The sequence below is a fragment of the Petaurus breviceps genome, unplaced genomic scaffold (genome assembly GCF_028583685.1).
Source record: "Petaurus breviceps papuanus isolate PSGF00001 unplaced genomic scaffold, PetGlider_PUasm1.0 685, whole genome shotgun sequence".
NCBI lineage: Eukaryota > Metazoa > Chordata > Mammalia > Diprotodontia > Petauridae > Petaurus > Petaurus breviceps.
The window spans coordinates 3,172,142-3,187,862 of NW_027186455.1; the positions used below are offsets into that span (position 1 = coordinate 3,172,142).

At 38.1% G+C, this 15,721-nt stretch overlaps 1 long non-coding RNA gene across 2 annotated transcripts in view; it reads right to left on the reverse strand.

The window, feature by feature from the left end:
- The window catches only part of LOC138174108 (uncharacterized), a 96,764-nt gene that overhangs the window by 15,466 nt on the left and 65,577 nt on the right, over positions 1-15,721 (reverse strand). The window contains exon 1 of one of the 2 annotated variants that reach the window (XR_011171616.1): positions 7,243-7,475. The exons of the other annotated variant lie outside the window; for it this stretch is intronic. This is a non-coding gene — a long non-coding RNA (uncharacterized lncRNA). Of the gene's footprint in view, positions 1-7,242; positions 7,476-15,721 lie in introns of those variants that run through there. 2 annotated transcript variants of the gene reach the window in all.

The following is a 15,721-nucleotide window of genomic DNA, read 5'->3' on the forward strand; positions in this document are numbered from 1 at the left end:
TAGATAGATAGATAGATAGATAGATAGATAGATAGATAGATAGATAGGTAGATAGATAGATAGATAGATAGACAGACAGACAGACAGACAGATAGGCAGACACAGATATAGATAGATAGATAGATAGATAGATAGATAGATAGATAGATAGATAGATAGATAGATAGATAGATAGATAGATAGATAGATAGATAGAGTAAAAGTTTAAGAGTCTGAGAGTTTGGTTTGTGTGAAAGAAGTTGAACTTTCATTTTGCCAAAATAAAAGTTGCCCAGGAGAAAAAAAAAATTTTTAAAGAATTAATAGATTAACTTAGGACAAAAAAAACAATTAGGTTTTGCCAGGGGTCATCAGCCTTTGTACACCCTATGAAATAAGAATGCTTCTTATATTTTTAAATAAAGCTTTATTGTATTTTAAGATGTAAAAACAACAACAACATTCTTAGCTAAAGAGTACAAAAACAGGTGGGCCAAATTTGACCGTCAGGCCATAGCATACAGATCCCTGATCTGAGCAAAAGACAAGGGCCTAAACTAATGATGGGACTGTGTGACTAGGAAAAAAAAGGGGATATAAACTCCGTGTTTTGGAGATAAACATGACAGTATTTGGCAACTGATTGGATCATAGATTCAGAGCTAGAAGGTCTTAAAGGTCATCTAGTTCAATTCTCTCCTTTTATATATAGTGTCCCATCTGGGGTCACTTTGCCAATTCATACTCATATTGATTGGGCAGGTCCCCAGAGGGTGGCTAACTACTCCCCTCATAGTTCTAGAGCAACCCTTTAGGTCTAAGGATTTCTGGTACTGTCATTCATAAGTCCCCATCCATTGTGTTCCTCATTATCAACCAACCAATATGATTTTATCAGATTTTAGAAGTTTATTTCCTAAATAGATACTAAAGAAATATCTCCACAAACCAGGAATACCTTCTCCTCTTGCATACACAAGGTCCCTGGAGAGATTGAGCTTAAAATTGCCAAAGGGTGAATTCACAGCTCATGTTTACTGAAAGCCCTTTTCTCCCTTTATGGGAGAATACATATTTCTTATAGATTTATATATTTCCCTTACATGAGAAATTTATTTTGCTGGTCTCTGAAAGACAATATTTACTCAGTTCTGGAGCTACCTTTCCTCATTGTGTTGTTTGTCCTCAAGTCAGGAAGACTCATCTTCCTGAGTTCAAATCCAGCCTCAGACACTTACTAAGTGTGTGGCCCTGGGCAAATCATTTCATCCTGTGTCAGTTTCCTCATCTGTAAAATGAGCTAGAGAAGGAAAAGGCAAGCCATTCCAGTATCTTTGCCATCAAAGAAACAAAAGGTTCATGAAGAGTCAGACATATCTGAAAAATGATTAAACAAAACACTCAGTAATAGGGAACTTCTGAAAAGACATTTGTGGGGAATGAGGAGGAGATGAGGAGTTCCCTTTTTGACAAGTTGAGTTTGAGATTGTGAGGGATGACTTGCAGTGAAGTTTCCCCATTCTGAATATCCTATATACATTCTTATTACTTCCTTGTGTTTTGTAAGTTCAGTATTGTTTCCACATATATATATATATATATGTCATTGTGTATTTCAAGGTAATATAAGACCTACTGAGTATTAATACAATTGATTGGATTAACTTATTTATTAATTAATAATTGATTTATTAATTTATTTAATATGATATATAATTAATTAATTTTTTTTTTAAAGCAATAGGGGTTAAGTAACTTGCTCAAGGTTACACGGCCACATATTTCTGGGTGTAGTGCTGAGTATCTGAGCCCAGATTTGATCCAGGTCATCCCGACACTGGAGCCAGTGCTCTTACTCGCTGTGCTACCTGGCCACCCCTAATTAATTAATTATTGAGACCAAATTAGAGGTGTTTCTAGTTTGGGGAAAGGAATAGTAGTGTGAGAGGTAACAAAGGGTTAAGTTTCTACAGAACTGCAAGAATTACTGAAACAAGACTACTGATAAAAAGGATCAGACAGTAGCCTTGGGAAGAAGTTTGAGTTCCCAGAGAACTCCTAGATAATAATAAAAATGAAGTGATGTTGGCAGTAGCAGGTGGATTTGACCAATCAGAAAGTAGACAGTGGCCTTGGGACACTCAGGCCCAGATAAGGACACATCTAGATTGGACTGAAGGGTGTTCAGTATTCTGAGGTTGTTTCTGCGCTTGCATAGTGGACCTCATGTATTATGTATATTATTATAATTAGAGCCTCATTAGTAATAATTAGGTTAATGTTTGGGAGGGGCGTGTAACCCTTGCTTATTTAACCCGGTTTCTGCTTCTGTACCTCGGCCTCCTCTCCTGGGCATTGTTCCAGCAACTGGACCGCCCACTTCTCATGAGATTCTAATAAAACTTCCTATCTTCACTTGAGGTCTCTGAGTAGTCAATTTACGTTAGGGTCTCTATACCCCACACAAGATGCCTATAGAGCATGCAGTTTGGACTGCCCAATAGGTGGCTGGTTATATGGAATTAGCTTCCTAGATCTCAGAAGAGAGACTGCTTAATCTTAACTAAAGTCCTCCTGGAACAGCAACTGCACTAGGTATAGAAATAAGACCAAAAAAAGAAATCAAAGGAATAAGCACTGGTAAAGAAGAAGTTTAAAATCCATAAATAGGGATTATATGATGAGTTATTTGTAAAACCTAGGACAACCCGCAAGAACGTTAACCAAAATAATTTTTTAAAGCTTCAGCAAAATAAGAGGATAAAATAAAAAATCACCTAGGGGCAGCCAGGTGGCTCAGCGAGTAAGAGCACCAGCTCCAGTGTCGGGATGACCTGGATCAAATCTGGGCTCAGATACTCAGCACCACACCCAGAAATAACTGGCCGTGTAACCTTGAGCAAGTTACTTAACCCCGATTGCTTTAAAAAATAAATAAATAAAAAATCATCAGAAGTACTATATATAAAAATAATTTTAAGTTGTAATGGCAAACAAAGAAGTAGTTAACACCTTGTTTCAGCTATTTAATTATTTAGCACCTTGTTTAAGTTGAAGTTTCTTGCCCGTGATTATATCAAGTCTTTGAACTTGTGAACCCCTGTTGCTGATGCAACAGGAAGGGACGGAACAGGGAGGAGCTTAATGATCATAAAAAGAGAAGCCCAGGCTGGAAGAGAGCAGAAACTGGGAGGAAGCATGACTGTGGTGCCAGTTACTTTTTCTGTCTGTTTTGATGTTACTTTGTTAGATTCATCTGCTGATAGTGGATGTAGTGGATGTTGCTGTTGTTACAGAAGCCCTAGGACCTTACTGCTGGTTCAGAAGCCCTAAAAGAGGATTTTCTTGTTGTCTGTTTGCAGAAGTCCTGGAGAAAGGTCTTACTGATGTTTTCAGAGGTCCTAGAACTAAACTGATGATTTGTGTTGATTTCTCAGACCTTGTTGGTGGGTCTGTGTTGATTTCACAGGCAGATAGTGAATTGATGATGGTGCCAGCAATGTGCATTAATGTTATTGTGGCTTTGTTAAGCTTTGTCTTCTCAGGGACAGAAACTGTGAAGGACCTAAGGTGGACTGGACACTGTGAGCTTCAATGTGGAATGGGAACGGGACAAGGAGCTGGATGAGGAGTTGGGAGCTGCCTGCCTTTGAACCCAGAAGACAGTTGGGTGAATTCAGACAGGAGCTGGACCCATGGAAGAGGAACCATGGAATCTGAGAACCAGCCTCAAGTGAAGATAAAAAGGCCTCTCCTTGGGTATTTAATGCAAACTTAGAAGATTATGATTTACTGTGGCCTAGGGATGGGAAGACTTTGTACTCTGTATCCTGTACCTCTTCAGGATGGTTGAATTAAGGATGATTGGAAACTAATCTCCAATCAAGAAGAAAGAAGACTTGTTGATTGAGAGATTAAGACAATGTGACCTAGGGGTGGAGAACTTTGACCTTTATACTTTGTGTCCATTAAGGAGGCGAGCCTCCTTAAGCATCATTGAGTTAAGGACTTACTGTATGATTATACTTTGTGTCCCTTAAGGAGGCCTCCTTAAGGATGATTGAATTATGTTCTTACTGAATGATATCTTTTGCTTAAAATTATGTGACCACTTTGGTAAAAACTATGTGGCCATTTTATTGATAAGTTGTTATGTCATAACATTGTGAATACTGTACTTTGGTTTCTGTGAATGTTTTGCTTTCATTTACTTCTGAATAACTAGAGAGTTCACTACACTATGTAATCAGAACCTTGAAGCTATTCACAGCAGCAGTCCTCTGGAAAGCTGCTCATGCTTGGCTTTACAAAAGTACATTTAGTTCTGCTATATAATGCTTGTTTTGAAAACCTGAATTTGTTCCAATATGATTGATATATAAGGGAATATTTTGAATATATCCATTTTTCAAGTTTGCAGATGCATTTCTTCTGAGAAAAATTTTGAGAATACAGAAAACTGCAACACTTCACAACAGCTCACAAGTTTCAGCTCTTCTGATGCCCACTTCCCCAAGCAAACTTCAGGTCTTTGTTAAGGTGAAGTGCCACATTTCTTGTATGTCACCTGATACCGATGGAGCTTTGAATGAAAGAGGGCTGGTCTGAGCCCTTCCAGACTTGAGGCCTGCCCAATTCATTCTAGACTTTGCCAGCCTGCATCCTGTGGACACCAGGCATAGGCTGAACAGTGACCTAAGGTCACAGATGATGTCACTTTTTCTTGTACTATTAATGTACTTCTTAAGCATTTAACACATGTAACAACTGTGCTATCATTTTCCTCATCTGTAACATGAGCTGGACAAGGAAATGGCAAATCACTCCAGTATCTTTGCCAAGAAAATACCACATGGAGTCACAAAGAATCAGACACAACTGAAACAACTGAATGACAACAAAAGCAAAACCATTGTTACTAGGTTCTTAGCTTGTTTGTGTATCAATGACAAAGTTTTTGAGTGTTGTTTCCCTAACCCCATTTTCCCCATTAGCCCTGTGGGTTTTGTTGCTTAATTTTGCATATTGATGTGCTTTCGGGGAATATATGTCATGTAATAGCAGGACTGACCATAATAGAAAAGTAAATACCACGTAAAATAATGATGAAGCATAGTATTTTTTTTATCCAAATCAGTGATTTCATCAATGTAGAGAGACTCCCTCCATCCATGTAGATCAACAACTACTGTGTAAAAGTTGCCAAGTTGTAGAGAGTTACAAGAGGCTCTGAGAAATTTAAGTGATTGGTTTAGGGTCACAGAGCTAGTATGTCAGAAACATAACTCAAACCCATACCCTAGCGATTCCAAGGCCAGCATTCTATCCACTATGTCAAGTTGTTTCTTATTAAAAATTTGGAAACTAAGATACATATATATATATATATATAACATATAACTGTAGTAAATATGCCTAAGAGTCAGTAAATAGCCTTTCTTCTTCTCCTACTCCATCCCTATGAGGGGGAAGGGAAAGATATAGTATGCACATACACAGGAAAGAACTTGTTTCCCCATGTTATGAGCTGGTGGTGTATACATAGCAGAGAGAAGGAACAAAATATGGGTAGAAAAAAGAGCCATGAGAAAGATAGTACAGAGATGTCTGGGGCATCATGGTCCCTGTCATAAGCAAAGAATGAGTGGAGTCAATGGCTGCTAAGTCCGCTACAAGAAATATGTACATAAGTCTAACCTAAAGCTATTGGCCTGTAAAATGGCAGCAGTGGCAAGAGGCAACTGGCAGAACATGTAAGAGTGGATTGATATATCACAGAGAGAAAAGAGGGTAGAAAATAGGTCACAATTAACTATATCTGGGATCCACAATAACAGTTTCCTCAGGCTGCTGGGACTTCCCCTACTGGTGTCCTGAGTCTTTTTGGAGTCTGAGAACAAGCCATTCTAGGTAAAAGAGGGTAGGAAATGACACTCTCCAGGATTTGGGCTGTAACTGTTCTCTTGATAACTTGCCCTTATTCTATTCCCTTGACATGTCCTATAATAAATTGGATCTATATTCAAACACCTTTGTCAGGCTTGGTTGTCTAAAAAATGAGAACGTGTAAGAGAGAGAGAAAATGAATTAGATTCCTATATTTTTGGAGAAACTCTCTGAGTTTGGGCAAGTATGAGTCAGATGGAGGTGCAGATGACTCTGACATCCTCTGATAACCTTGGTTTTGAGATGCAGGACCACAGTCACTGAGCTCCCAATTGAGCTGGTTACAAGACATTCAGAAGTCCAAGAAGGTGAGGAAGTGGAATTAGGGAGAGAGAGGAGTGCAGAAGATGGACATTTCCTCATCTCTATAGCAGTATCTTATGACAGCACTAGTCCCTCTTTTCAAAAATGAAGTCTTCATAGCTTAGTTGGAGTAGCAAAGATGCAATTCTGCTGCCATCTTGTGATGGTTCGGTTAGAGGCTACACAGACATAGCATGGGGTAGCCCAGGAGAAGGGCCCAAAAAGAATGTCGCTTCCCATCAGAGATCTGTTTCCCTCTACCTTACCCTATTTGTGCAATACTCTCACCCCCCAGGTGCCTTCCCCAAGCAAAGGCTCTGCTCATTTTCAGAGTTAGAAAACTTGAACTGAAGGTCCAATTTTCATTCAAATCAACCAACAAGCATTTATTAATCACTTACTATGTGCTATGCATTGAGCTAAATGGTAAGGATGCAAATCAAAAGTGAAACAATACCTGTCATCAAGGAACTTATACTCTAACAGCAAAGATAAAACAAGTTAACATAGTGGGGCCGGCTAGGTGGTGCAGGGAATAGAGTACCCGCCCTGGAGTCAGGAGGACCTGAAGTCAAATCCAGCCTCAGACACTTAACACAAAAACTAGCCATGTGACATTGGGCAAGTCACTTAACCCCAATTGCCCTCGGCCAAAAAAAAAAAAGGTTAACATATAAGTATTACATTTTATATATATATATATATATAAGCTAAACACAAGGTAATTTTGTAGAGTATACCAGCAGCTAGGAGCATCAGGAAAGGTTTCAAGTAGAAGGTAGCACTTGAGCTGAATCTTGTAGGAAACCATGTTATTCATTTATTCATTCATTTCATTCAATAATCATTTATCAAAGATCTAATATTTATCTAGATTTAACACTTCTTCCCTGCCCCTATTTCTCTACCATCACTTGATTTCTTTTAGACCTACTCTAAGTTCATTTCCATACCTAAATTTAGGAAGTTCCCACCTGTCAATAAGGAACTTAGATCATGTCTGGGTATACTCACCACACACTAAACAAGGCAGGGAAAGGACAGATCTCTGGATCACTCCAGTAGAAACTTCCTTCCAAATTGACATTGAGCTATTAACCCAGGCTTTCAGTCATTCGACCAGTTCTATATCCACCTAACTGGCCCATCACCTGGCCACATCCCTCCATCACATTCAAAGGAAGAGCATAAATGAATTTATGGCAGTAAAAGCTTTGTTAAATGTTGTCCTGAAATCTAAGCCAACTAGGTCTGCAAAATTCCCCTAATTTGCCAATCTAATTACCCTGTCAATAAAGGAGGAAATGCAGTTAGGCTAGCATGACTGGCTTCTGGTCAAACCACACTGGATCTTAGTGTTCACCCTTTCTAAATGTTCAAAAATCTTCCCTTTGACAATACCTTTTGGAATTTTTCCAGGAATCGAAGTCAGGCTCGCTGGTCTATAGTTTGTCAACTCTACTCATTTAACTTTTTTTTTAATTGGCACAACAGATCCCTCTCCCTAACACTGTGGTGCTTCACCAATTCTTCATGATTTCTCAAAGATCACTGATAGTGGCTCAGCATTTACACTCACCAGTTCTTTCGGTAACATCTGATGGATTTCATCCAAGCTTGATAACTCAGACCCATTGAGGACACCTAAATGCTCTTACTATTTTCTTTGTGATCATTGGGTTTCCTTAATTATTCCCTTAATTGTACAGGGAAGCCAAGAGTTGGGTTTCAATTCTTGATTAACCATTTTGTTCTAACATTACAGATCTAAAACTTGTATGTAACTCCTCAATCATATTTCTCAATATAAATTATTGTCTCCAAAGCATAAAATGTGTCCAAGTTGCACAAGGGTCGCACTTTTTAACTAGTAGTAGACCTGTATTTTATCCTGACATTGAGCTGTATCAGTGAAGAATTCAATCTAGTTTCCCATATTATGTTATTTTTATTTTTAAAAATCCTTTAGTCATATTGAAATTTTCTTTTGATGTGTCACTGCCATCAATAGGTGTGAAAAATAACAAAAACAAAGTAACAGTTTCAATAGCATAACATATACATATGAGATTAAGATGAGATAACATTTGTAAAGTGCTTTGCAAACCTTTAAGTGTTATATAAACGTTCGCTATTATCATTACATATAATCAAATCATATAATATCAAAATAACAGAATCAAATCTTTAACCATATCCATTGTTATATCCACTTGCAATACAAAATAGGAAGATATTTGCTTATCAATTAGTTAATCAAAATGTCTTTAGATAGATAATTCTGGGTGTCCTTTTACTCTACTATAAAATAAGGGAGTCTTTAAGATCCTTTCTAATTCCAATAGTTTGTTAGTCTCTGACATCTGTCTATAAGTAATTCTACCTCAGTTCAGTCTCAATTTTAATTAGAGTTAATTTATTAATCTTCTCAGTGACCTTGGGTAAACCACTTACCCTCTCTGGGGCATCAGTTTCCTCCTATGTAAAATCAAGGAGTTGAACTAAATAATCCCCAAGGCCCCTTCCAATTCTAACATATTTCTAGATTTAGTTGTTTGGGGGATTTTTTTGTGAGGGTGAAGCGAGAATAGCTCTAAGCCCTCTTTCAGACCCCTCTCCAAAAGCATCTATTTATTTGCTATAAGGGTTGGCATTTCACCTTCCACCCAGTAATCGGCCTTCAAGTGTAAACAAACAACACTGACCTTACCCCCATAGTTATCAAGAATAATTTGTTTAAATCAAAAGGTACCAAATAGCCTGTGTCTTCTTAAGATACCAGTAAACAACCTCCCCAGTGACAGCTTCATGATATCCCTAAGTCAGTGGGGTCCACCATAGAAAGATGTCATCACATCCCCATTGCCAACCAATTTGTGAAATTCAGCTCTTAGCAAACCACTTTCCCTCTCTGAATCTCGGCTTCTTTATTTATAAAATCAGGATGTTAGGAAGTAAAACCAAGATGTGGAAATAGCGGAAAGAAGTGCAGCAAGTTCAAGGCAGGTCCCACATCCACAGTGGGGCAATGGGCCCTCATACAGAATTCAGGAATACATGCTGACTGACAGCTCTGTCATGCACGTCCCAGTTCTGGGTCACAGATCTAGGGTAGAGTGAGAAGAAGATCTGGAGTGCAGTTCTGGGGTAAGGAGAACTGTGAGGCCCCGTGGTGAAAGAGAAACGAGTTCAAAAGCAAGTAGCAGTGTGAGCAAAACTTCAGGAGCAGGCAGGGTCGAAGTGCCAATTTCTACACTAGTCTGAAGTCTGCTAAAAAAAATAAAAATAAAAATAAACACAATAACCATAGCAGGAATCCCAGACCAAAGAAAAGCTTGCAGTTTTGTCACTGAACCACCAGAGGTTCCCAGATGACTGAGAGTGGTTGAATCCATCGCAATCTATTGTTGCTCAGACCCAATTCCAGGTCAGGAACTTGTAAAGCTTCAAAGCAGCAGGGAAGTTACCAGACGCTTCCCTAGATCAGACCACTTGGGGAATGCCAGCATAAATTACCAAAGTGGGTAATACCACCCCTGGGGAATGCTGGAATAATGGGGACAGGGGGAGAGAGGTGGTAGTAGTTTGAAATGATGCAAATTTCAAAAACAAAAACTGTTAAAGAATTAAAGAAAGTAGATTTTTAAGGGGGTTCTGAGTAATATTTTGAAAAGGGGGTGGTAGATCAAATAATTTTGGGAACGTCTGAGGTTTCCACCAAAGCAGTCCCTGAGAATTTAGAATAACACAACATTCAGTACCCAAGGAAACAGGAACAACCCAAATCCTCCCTTTAGAAGTGAATAAAGCCTAGCCCTAACGTCAAGTCTGAAGTCAAGAAATTGTCTGAAAGAATGAGCAAACAGAAAAGAATACCACCCAAAAAACTATTATGGTGATAGGGACTCTCAAAATAGAAATACAGAAGAAGAAAATGGTTCCAAAATATCTACAAGCAAAGCCTCAAAAAACAAACAACAACAATAAAACCCACAACTTGGCGACTAGGATTCCTGGAAGAGATGAAGCAAGAACTTTTTTTAATAGTTTGAAAGTGTGTTTATAAATGAAATGAGAGTACCAGACAAAAATTTTGGAAAAGAAATGAGAGAAATAGGGGACCAGGATTAGAAAGGGGATTAACAGCTTGGCACAAGAGTTACAAGAACTTGCCCAAGCAAAACTCCCTGAAAATTAGAATAGACCAAATAGAAATCAATGACTACATAAAACAACAAGAAAAATCAAAACAAAGTCGGAGGACAAGGAGGAGGAAGCAGGGAAGGAGAAGGAGGAAGAAAAGAAGGAGAAGGAGGATGAGGAGAAGAAGGAGGAAGAAGAGAAAGAATTCAAGTACTGAGGAACCATAGTCAGGATCACACATGATTTAGCCTCCAGGGAAGGAGCACAATATTCTTTCAGAAGGCAAAGGATAAAGGCTCACAACCAAGAATAACTCATTTAGCAAAGCTGAGTATTGTTTGTCTGCTTGTTTGTTTATTTTGGAGGCGGGGAGGATGGCTCTTTGATGGAATAGAGGACTTCCAAGTATTCTGATGAGAAGACAGAAGCTGCATAGAAACTGAAGAAGCTATTGTGGCAAACACAGCAGATAAGAGAAACAGAAAGGTAAACATAAATAAACAACCATAAGACATTACTAACATCCTAACATGGGGAGATTATACATGTGTCTCCTCTGAACCCTATGATCATCAGGAGTCATAGAGGGACTCTAATTAGACAGAAGGCCTGGGAGTGGTTCTGTTATATCCTTAAGAGCTTAATAGAAGAATGAGAAAAAAGGAAAGAGGAATACACTGGGGAAAGGTTCAAAAGTAGTCATTTATAAAAACAAGGGGGCAGAAGCTAACATTTGAACTTCACTCTCATTTGAATTGGCCATGATAAGAAAGAATACTCACACATATAGAAATACATTTCATTCAAAAGAAAAACAGAAGGTAAAGGTGAAAGGGGGAAAGGAAATTAGAAGGAAGGTAAGTTAACTGAGGGATTAGTCTTAAGCAAAACAAATTCCAATTAAGGATATTCAAAAATATTTATGGCAGCTCTTTTTGAAGTGGCAAATAATGGGAATCTGAGGGAGTGCATAACAATCAAGGAATGGCTTGGCAATTATGGCATATAAATATGATGGAATACTACTGTTATTGTTGCTGTTTGTCCTTAGTTCTCATAGAGGACCACAACATCAGGAAGATGATGTCATAACTTGCAAGAGAATTAGATTTAAATGAGGGAGGATTGTGCAAGGTCAACAGACTCACTTTCTCCTCCAGAACCATCTGGGTTAAGTGGCCACATATAAATCAAGATGGCTGAAGATGGCTCCCTATTGAACTATAATAAATAGTGAAGGAGATGGTTTCAGAGAAACCTGGAAAGACTTGTATGGATTGATGCAGAGAGAAGTAAACAGAACCAAGAGAACAATTTATAGAATGACAACGATATTGTAAAGTTAAACAACTTTAAAAGACTTAGAAACTCTGATCAGAATAATAATACAACCATGATTTCAGAGAACTAATGATGAAATGTTACCCATTTCCTGATAAAAAGGTGAAAGATTCTGAGTACAAAATTATATCCAGATATAGATATGAATATAGAAATACACTCATATATAAACATATGTGCATATTCACATACAAAAGGTATAATTGTTTATATTTATTTTGGACTAGGTCAATTCAGAAATCTGCTTTGCTTGACTATATTTGTTTGTTACAGAGGTTTTGTTTTCTTTTGTTCTTGGTTGCAGAAGAGGGGCAAAGCCAGATTTTTGCCAATTGATTAAAAAAAATCAGGAGTATATTATCTGAAAGTTCTCTTCCAGTTCTGACATTTTGTTTTCATGATCACCATGTCCAAAGTCACACATTAATTCAATTTAATTCAACAGGCATTTATTAAACATTTAATGCTTTGATTACTTGCTATGTCTTAAGGAGATGAATGTTTAGATAACACATGATCAGTTCTACTTTCTTGAAGCTTGCAATATCTCTCTTTTTTGGGGGGTGGGGTGGAGTTGGGAATTCCTCTACCCATGTAGACTGGCAACCTACTATCTTAGAAAGCTGCCTTGGGACACCAAGAGGTTAAGTGTTAAGGTTAAGCTCAGGGTTACACTGTACAGTCAGTTCTACTATAACATGTTTCAAAAATGAAAACTTGTTCCAGTGAAATTGATATATTAGGGATTATTTTGTGTATAATATAAATTTTGAGTTTGCTTCTTCTCAATTTCTTCTGAAAGATCAAGAATGCACCACTACACAATAACTCACAATCTGCAACCCTTCCAATGCTCACTTCCATAAGTAAAATTCAGGTCTTTGTTAAGGAACAACACCATTTTTATTGTATAGCTCCTGGTGCAGTAGGGCTAGAGAAAAGAGAACAGCTAGCCAAACTTTCTCTACCCCCACACACATTCCCATTCCCTTCTGCCACAGCAGCCCAAGGCCACAGACTTGGCCACTATTTATTGTAGTTTTTATGTATTTCTTGACCCTTTGATGTGTATATATGCAGAGAAGGGTATCCCCCACCTGTAGTATGGGGATGTTCTCTTGTGACTAGAAGGGAGACAGAATAGTCATCTCTAACCTCTTCTCCCCCTCCACATTTCTTCAAAGGAAGCTTTAATTCCTGCCAGGAGTAGAAATAGGAGGGAGAGAGCAGAAGTGTGACCACTTTGCTCCCCTTTTCTCCCCTTTGCTGGGCTAGAATTAGATCTATCTGCTTCTTTAAATATTTTCAATCTAAGGGATATAGTTTCCAGGTACAAGCTAAACTTCTAATCATTATTTATTAATGAGGAAGGGAAGACCCCAAGCTCTACATCCAAGACTTGATTTCCTTCCCACCAAATACCAGTTCCACAATGGACACACACATAGCAAACAGCAAAGGGACCCATTACTCCAAGTCAATAGAAATCAGAGGGAGTATACACAGGAAAATATGTACCAACCAATACAGAGTAAAGGAACTCTCACTGGGAGGATGGTAACTCAGCTCCACCAAGAGAGTCCCAGATCTCATCTAAGGAAAAATTCCCCAAATATTCCCACGTCTAGTATAGCAGGCTTGCTACACTATATACACATATACTATATAATGGAGACAGCTAGATCCTCTCAAGTCAGCATCCTTCCAGCAATTTAGTCTCACTTTAGCAACCTAAAGTGAGGTTGGCATCATCCATCTTCTCTCTCAAAGCTGGAAGCCAGATATATCTGAAGTGTCTCCTAAGCAAAGGCTGAAGAGATTCAAAGAAAGTCAAGAGGCCGGGTCTCTCCTCCCTCCTGCTCTCACCAACTTGGCCCCACACCTCACTTCTTAAACTGTGGGTCAAGCCCCATATGGAGTCATGTAACTGAATGTGGGGGTGGCAAAAAAAAACTGTCAATGGTAAAAGGTTTCTGAAAACACAACAATCAGAAATTAATTCAAAATCAAACACATAGTGAATCTGAGGTGTTTCTGTCAGCATTTGTCTATATTGTATCACACAACTTCACTGCAGCCTTGGTTCTGAACACACAGCATGCACACTTTGGACTAACATGCTGTCACACCAGGCCGGCTAGGTGGTACAGAGAATAGAACACCGGCCCTGGAATCAGGAGGACCTGAGTTCAATTCCGGCCTCAGATACTTAACACAAAAACTAGCTATGTGACCTTGGGCAAGTCACTTAACCTCAATTGCCCTTCAAAAAAAAGCATAAATAAATAAAGATTTTTTTAAAAACATGCTGTCACACCACAGAACACCAACAACTTCTAGAAACACCTCAGCTCAGATTCAAGACTACTATAAGTTGTGGATTGCAGTGTTTTTACTGTACATACAAAATTGTTCAATGAATATTGACTTAGGATTAGGACAGAATTTCCAACAATTTCTGAAATGGTCCTAAATATACTTCTGCCATTTTGTACTACGTATTTATGTGAAGCAGCATTCTTAGTATTGACAATTATAAAATCAAAATGTCAATCAACTCTGAAAAATGTTGAAGATGTTCTATAGCCTGTAGCACCAAATATTCCACCAAGATTTAACTCTTTATACAAAAATAAACAAGCACATCCATCTCATTATATGCAAATTTGTTTCATCTTTAGTAAATGGTAAAATTATATATACCAAAGAATTTTTTTAATAAATTTCTTTATGATTTATTATCAGTAAATGTTTGATTTGTATACCTATTTTATACACCTATAAACCCAGAGTTGCACAAAAATTTCTCAGGCAAAAAGGGGTTAGGAGTAGAAAAAGTTTAAGAAGCCCTGACATATAAAGCAGTGCTACCATTTTTTATTGGTTTCCTATCTTTTTTATTTTTTTAATGCATCACTGATGAAGTTTTTGAGCATTGTGTCCCAAGCCCAGTGTGATTTTTATTGCACAATTTTTTGCATAGCACACTTGCTTTCTTGGGAACACATATGTCAAATTATAGTCAGTATCATTAAAAGGGATGAGGGGCAGAGCAAGATCTTGAATCCAGTTCTCCCTGAGGCTGAACAAAGATCCCTATCCATTATGCCACACTACCTCTCTTAAGATCTTTTCATTCCACTGCCAGCTGTCCTGCTGATCTCTCAGTACTGATAATTATTAAATATCATATTTTTGGCCAAAGTCTGAATTAATCAAACAGACTGTTTTGCCTTGCTTTAAAAAGGCCTTTTCCTGTGTCAGCAACTCCAGAGACCAGATAAGGCTGGAAGTGGGATTTCCCCTTATCTTGGGACATACTCCATTCAGGAGGAAAGGAGAAACATCCTGAGATGATAAATTCAAAAAGGACCCTGCTTTGTCTTTGCTCTCTGACTGACCTCAGAGAATACCTCTTCTTATGTCAACAAAGCCAGATGAGGCTTACTTTATGGTGCTTAAGGATGAGACCCTTAATTCGAGGCATTGATTTGAGTAATGGGATTTTTTCTTATCTTTATATATATATACTATGTTACGGAATGTTAATGGTAAAGAAAACACAGATATCCTGAGTCATAATTTCAAACTTTGTCAACTCTCCTATTTTATTGTATTTACCATCTATTCAATTAAGAAAATTCCTTTCTCATACAATGATTAAGCATTTATGGAGATCATAAATTTGTGTGACACAGCCATCCTGAACTGAGATGGTTCTCAACTGTATTTAAGCTTTCTCATTTTTTTTGTTCATCAGTTAGGACTTAGCTCTCCCAACTCCTTATACGAGTTTACTAGTTTTAAGGGAATAATGCTGTAACTGTATATCACCTCACATGTTGTCTCCTCTAACAAAACTTTTAAAAAGTTAACAGTACCAGCATGACTCAGCTGCCTTCTCACCCTAGAATTTCCTTCCACCACATCAACCTTCTCCCATTGGTTAGGTCTTTCCAGTCTCCATTTTGGAGTCAAAACGAGGTTAACCATGATTTATTCTCCTCCT